The sequence below is a fragment of the Mya arenaria genome, chromosome 9 (assembly GCF_026914265.1).
Source record: "Mya arenaria isolate MELC-2E11 chromosome 9, ASM2691426v1".
Classification (NCBI taxonomy): Eukaryota; Metazoa; Mollusca; class Bivalvia; order Myida; family Myidae; genus Mya; species Mya arenaria.
The window spans coordinates 57391760-57399409 of record NC_069130.1 but is presented as its reverse complement, the minus strand read 5'-3'; positions in this window follow the sequence as shown (position 1 = coordinate 57399409).

Genomic DNA, 7650 nt, shown 5'->3' with positions numbered 1-7650 from the left:
GTCGCCGGTTGCATATGCCCATGTGCGTATTGTCACTGTGTACATATGCCCCATATGCGTATTATCACCGGTTACATATGCCCCATGAACGTATTATCACCGGTTACATATGCCCTGTGTGCGTATTGTCAACGGTTACACATGCCCCATGTGCGTATTGTCGCCGGTTGCATATGCCCCATGTGCGTATTGTCACTGTTTATATATGCCCCATGTGCGTATTATCACCCGTTACATATGCCCCATGAGCGTATTATCACTGGACATATGCCCCATGGGTATTGTCCCTGCTTACATATGCCCCATGTGCGTAGTGTCCCTGTTTACATTGTTCCTCGCGCGTATTGTCAACGGTTACATATTCCCCATATGCGTATTCTCACCGGTTACATATACCCCATGTGCGTGGTGTCACCGGTTACATATGCCCCATGTGCGTATTGTCACCAGTACATATACCAAGCTTATGTGCGTAATGTCATCGGTTACATATGTCCCATGTGCGTATTGTCACCGGTAACATATAACCCATGCGCGTATTGTCACCGGTTACATATGTCCCATATGCGTATTGTCAGCGGTTACATATTTTTCATATGCGTACTGTAATCGGTTACATATGCCCCATGTTCGTATTATCACCGGTAACATATGCCCCATGTGCGTATTGTCACCGGTAACCTGTGTTCCAAGTGCGTATTGTCACCGTTAACACATTCTATCAGTTACACGCAAAAGTTCAACTGTTTTTGGAATGATTCTTTAGTTTCTATTCATGTTAGATTTTTCGCAACATCGCCGACGTTCCTTTATGGATACTTACACGAGGGTGTGGGGCACCCTGCACTTCACACGATATCAAAGTGGTGCCCCCGAGAGCCGCCATTTGGGAGGGTTTCATGGGGAACTGGTCGAAGTTAGGCGCAAACGCTGTTAAGAGAAAGAGGAGATAGATATATATGGAAACAACATTACATATGTACCTGTTAACTTCGGTAAAGGACACATTTTAGGGCAAATGTAGCTTTCAATAGAGTGGCTTCTTTTGCTTCGACCGAATGTCTTCGTAGCGCAGAACTGGTATTCAATATGTTTCTTAAATGGATCTAAGAACGATGTAGCTAATCGGATAACTGGTTATTAATAACTGACCAAAAAAATGAACGAAGTCAGTGATGTATGACCATAAGATTAACTAAGTTGAATATTGAATACAAACACATAGTTAAAATCAGAATAGAAACTAAAACATTCGAATTGAATGCAACTTAACAGAAGAATCGTAGATTTTTTAGACCGTCTAATAACCCTTGACTTGCAAATGTGTCGAACGTTATTTTGATAACAGCACTGGTACATACAAAGAATCTTGAGTTCCCCTGTACTAAGGGCTGTTCCGTGTCTGTTGGTAGCCCCGCACTGATATACGCCCTGGTCGGTCCTGTCCACGCTTCTAATGGTCAACTCGTTCCCCGCCACCTCTAACTTTCCTACAGTGATATATATTGGGAAGGTGTTATCATCGTCACGCATATATACTCTTCAAATCCCCAGTACTAAGGATGGTCACGTGTCCGTAAGTCGCCCAAAACTTGAACACGCCTTCGTCGGTATTGTCAGTATTGCTATTAAATGACCAGTGCGCTGTTAAGAAAAATCTAAGTGCCGAAGGGTTCAGTCGGGTGCTGAAGCAAAACGTTATAACATTCTTTAAAACTTCTAGTAAAGATTACATTTTTCTTCGTTTTATATAAGTATGTGTTTAATTCTACTTACTAATATGTAGATACCGTTGTTTGGTCGATGAGACATTCTACAGTTGCGTACAGCAATTTCATGAAATATGATATTATATCAGTTTATGTTTCGAAACTTTTTTACCTGGGTCATTTCGCAAGAGGACACCATCTTTATACCAAGAATATGTGGCTGCGGTCTGGATACTGCCTTACATCTCCAAACAATGTCCGAGCTCGGGTCAACCAACATGTTCTTGATCGGGTCTGCGAAGTATGGTTTCGCTTAAAGAAATGGAGTGACACTGTTACTATTGCTTAAAAGGTTAGTGGTTAAACGTTCATGTATGGAAAACTGTTCTACAGCCAATCAGCACATACTTTCATTGTTTCGAACAAAGGGACCGGCGAAAATACCTCGAGCCTTGGAAAATTCGAGATAAGCGATAATGCTTTAAGTTGCATTTATTCTAAAGAAATAGGTTCTTAACATATAGTTCGAACAAGCGAAGACTTCGAGCCAAGCGAGTTTGAGCCAACGGGGTTTGACTGTGTATGTATTTAAATTCAAATGTTACCTAGGATCTGAAGAATCAGTATATAATAAACAGAAATGATACAATCTTTATAAAAACATATCCTAAATAGATTTAGATCTGAAGGCGAGACAACAGAGGAGGCCACCTTCTGACGACCTTTCCGTCATCCAATCATATGCCTCTGTAAAAATAGCCGAAAAATATTTGTATCCGATTCTAAGCTGGGCCTTTAAAATCGCGTGTTGTGCAAACTTTTTTCGATTCTAAGTGTTATCCAAAAATAGCGCAGACATGAACACACCAGGGGCGGTGTCCATAAAACTTCTATGTCATTTCCTAACTTAGGTCAATTTCTGAAATTGTTCAAAGTCAAATTGAAATATATATTATTATGGGTTTTTTTCCAAAAAGTGTGCATTTTAAATTACGTTTATGAAAAAAAGTGTTTTTTAAATTTTCAAGAAAAAAATATCATACGACCAATGAGATACTTTAATTAAGAAACTGACGTAAGATAGGAAATGACTTAAGATGCTTTAAGACATCCGGCACAGACTTCCAATCAGAATGTCGTAGGTTTAAGTCCTTATTAATATTACCTGGAACCATTTCATTAATGTAATGCTATACATACTTTCTAACAGCAGAGATATAGTTGCAATCTCCGAATTGACACCTTGTCTGGTCACCTTGCAAATGTAATCGCCTTCCGCTTCTAGTGGAGCGTGGGGAATCGTCAACACGCGGTTTCTATCGCTCAATGCTGTTCCTTTTACCATCCTTACACCATTTGCTCGATGCCAGCTATATGACAGTGGTAGCCTTATGAAATTAAGTGAAACTATAAATAATATAACAGTTTATTTATTAATTGAAGAATACGCATCAAAGTCTACTCATACGTATGTCACCGTAAATATTCGTAAGGGAATATATCTCTTAGAAAAAAAATGTTTTATATCAGTTTAATTCGTTCATTAATTTTCAAAAGACAAAACGTATATCAAAGAGTAGCTTCATATGACAAACTTTAAATTTTGTAAATAGAATATCAAGCAAACTTTTGCATATATGACTTCACATTATATTAATATATTAATTAATATAATATTATATAAGAGCAAGATAAACTTCATACGTGAATATTTTTTCTTTGATAATTTATTTTTTTATTATATGCGTTACTCATTAGTAAGTCACCGTAAATACTCCTCAGGGAATACATCTCTACGAACAAATGATTTTATAAGTTTAATTCGTCCATTGATTTTCAAAAGACAAGAAGTAGCAATTACAAAGGCCTCATAGTACGAACTTTTAATTTTGTAAATAGAATATCAATGAAACTTTTGTAAAATAATTTGTTATTTAAGCAAACTGCTTATTATTAAGAAACAATACAAAATAAACTTTATACGTGAAATTTATTTTGGATACTTTATTAATTTATGATATGCGTTCTTAACAAATAAAAATAAAAATTCATCTCTTATGTACATACGAGCCATAAGCAATGCATTCCAATCTAACAAGACTGCCCAGCAATGTAGGTGTAGGGAAAGTATGGGTGTGAATTATGGGGCCGTAATTGTTGTCGGTCTCTGAAAGAAAGAGTTCAAATGTTCCAAGATAAATACGTTCATGCTTTTATATAATGTAATGTTTAATAGTAAACCGATTTCTAGTATACATAAATATAAAAACGTTTTTTGTTCAATTACAACATTACAATGCTTATCTCTATGTCTGCTAGCCAAATACAGACAATTAGAACGTCTCAAACTGTTATAACCGAATATGTGTTGCTTTGGTATCGTGATATGCTGAACCGGTTTCTACTTAGGAAACAACCTCAATCATGGTTCAAATCATCGTGTATTAAACTGCTAATATAAAATCGATGAGGGTAAACAAAACTTAAAAAGGAAGTGCAGACTTTACATACTTCCGGGCCTTAAAATAAGTTTCGTTCCAAGTCCAACTCTGCTTGGTGCTAGAGTTGTGTCCACGTTGTAGTCATAGGGCGGTACGAGGGTGACAACGCAGTAGTATGTCCGGTCATCGCTCGGCTGGACTTCAGAAAAGTAGAGGTAGCCGGACTGAGAGATGAAGTGGACCGGGTGGCCGGGAAATATGTAGTTGTGAGTGTTGTGGTTCTTGAACCAACCAAAACGTACAGCTGAAGATATATGAGTAAATGTATCATAATGTATATTCTGTCGTCGAATAATAACCAACACAGTTAAATCACTATTCACGATCATCACCGTTACTTAACATGGTTAGGCCTTATGCACCAGTCAAATGTAACCACGGCAACCAGGTTCGGGTGTATACCGGGGATAGCCTTATGCACCAGTCAATTGTAACCACGCCCCCCCCCAATCGTGGGTATGCCGGGGATAGCCGGGGAAATTAGCCGTGTTTTACCTTCACCGTAATGTTCATGTTCGGAGGCAGAACTTTGCTATGTAAAAATGTGACGAAAGTGTGTGTTTCTAGTACATGTCGTGAGAGTGCCCTAAGCATCAAGAACCTAAATGGCATTTATTGTCGTGACATGTAACGAAATAACTCTTTTGTAAAATATTGACATTAAAATTACTTTTGTATAATACAAACATCGTACCTGGACTGTAAGCAGGTGCAAGACAGCTGATTCTAACACCCTCAAACATGGTTCCGGCCTGGTCGTCCGGTCGTACAGGGGAAAAAGTGTGCAAAACTAGACAGGTAGAAAAATAAATAAAATGCACTGCAAAAGTTAAAAGAAATTTACCAGGGTTAAAATATGCAAACTCTATATGAAGGATAACTACACTCATTAGTGTATTTGAAAAGTAACGTTTGATATTGTAAAAATTAAGACGCAGATAACAACTATTAACTGTCGTAAACAACACGTGTTCTAACATATTTCGACAAAAAATGTGTTGTATACGTAAAGGAATACATCAATAGCATAACAGTATATAGTTTTTAGGGGAAGTATGTTCAAAAGCTATCCTATCATTAACTTGTCGACCTCTTGCAACTTTATAAATGAACGTCTGGATAACTACAAAGAAACTTCATATTTATCGCAAGAAGGTTATCGCGAGAATGCTGGATGTTTTTGATTGTCGATGCATCATTCACAACAACTTACATCCAAACTGCACAACCGCAGGTCGACTCAGTATGGTACCGACAGCATTATCTGCCTTACATCGATACTCCCCGGAATCTGCGACTTGCTGGGGACTCTGTATTGTTAACTTGCCACCGGATATAGTGTACCTTGAAAAATGGAGGCGATTGTTAAAATATGCCTACACGTGCCTCAATGTGCACGGAACGACTTCAAAGAAAGTATGGATGACATCATTAAACTTCACATTTGTTGTTGTACGTCAATACTTCTTTAAGATTCATAATATTAGCATAACAAAATACATGTAAGTGAATAAAGATCGGAGGTCCTTTTCGAAATTCGAGAATGGAATATGCCTTTTTTAGGTTAATTGTTTCCTACGACCGGATTTTTGAACTGTATTTTATTTATCCAATTTTCAAACTTTCAGTTACTATGCTTTCAAACAGATAACTTGGTTAACGTTTGCACCATGTGCGCACACCTTTCATTGTCATTTGCAGTCAGCGTATCATTTCCACGATACCACGTGTATCTCGGCGCAGGTTGACCGGATGCCTGACACTCAATGGCAATGGAAGTCCCCATTCCTTCACCGAACACCACAACATCACGAGGCTCTGACGTCATCATTGGACCACGTGATAGGTCCTTCGTGTTTACTAAACCCTGACCATAGTCTGTAATAATAGTGACTTGATACATTTTAAATATGTTTGGCATGATGGTGTTCATGAGCCGATTAGCTCCAATACTGTATTAACAAAATGAAATAATGCAAATACTAAATATTAGTAGTATGCTTAGTTGTAACAGAAGTTAATATAAAGTCTGGTTTCCGGTTTGCTGATATTCCACACGGTACCCGATAACGATAGTGTTAGGGGAAGGAACTCCAGACTAGTTTAAAATAATTCCTTTGACGCAGTTATGTTAAACTCCCATTAGGGTTGCGCGAATATGATGGGTCGAGAGCGAGAGGGGGGGGGGGGGGAATACAAAAGTTACAAAAGACTCCTAAGAAGATATTTCAAATAAACTTCGTTCTCGTCCAATAACACTTTCAGAGGTTAGCAAAACTACATATACACCTCAAAACGTTGTGTACAAAATATCACACCAAAGATGTTTTGACATATAAAATGTGAATGCTATCATTATTACTACTTGTTCAGCTATTTGAACACACAACATCTACTATAATCTCAATCAACCACACCTACTGTAATCTCGGTCAAGCACATCCAAATACTAGATGTCAAATACAACACCTACTAAAATCACTATCAAGCACGTCAATATACTGGACGTCAAAATACAACACCTACTAAAATCACTATCAAGCACGTCAATACACTGGATGTCAAAATACAACACCTACTAAAATCACTATCAAGCACGTCAATACACTGGACGTCAAAATACAACACCTACTAAAATCACTATCAAGCACGTCAATACACTGGACGTCAAATACAACACCTACTAAAATCACTATCAAGCACGTCAATACACTGGACGTCAAAATACAACACCTACTAAAATCACTATCAAGCACGTCATATACTGACGTCAAATACAACACCTACTAAAATCGCTATCAAGCACGTCAATATACTGGACGTCAAAATACAACACCTACTAAAATCGCTATCAAGCACGTCAATACACTGGATGTCAAAATACAACACCTACTAAAATCACTATCAGCACGTCAATACACTGGATGTCAAATACAACACCTACTAAAATCACTATCAAGCACGTCAATATACCGGATGTCAAAATACAACACCTACTAAAATCGCTATCAAGCACGTCAATATACTGGACGTCAAAATACAACACCTACTAAAATCACTATCAAGCACGTCAATATACCGGATGTCAAAATACAACACCTACTAAAATCGCTATCAAGCACGTCAATACACTGGATGTCAAAATACAACACCTACTAAAATCACTATCAAGCACGTCAATATACTGGACGTCAAAATACAACACCTACTAAAATCACTATCAAGCACGTCAATATACTGACGTCAAAATTCAACACCTACTAAAATCTCAATCAAGCACGTCAATATACTAGACGTCAAAATACAACTCCTACTAAAGTCACTATCAAGCACATCAATATATTGGACGTCAAAATACAACACCTACTAAAATCACTATCAAGCACGTCAATATACTGGACGTCAAAATACAACACCTACTAAAATCTCAATCAAGCACG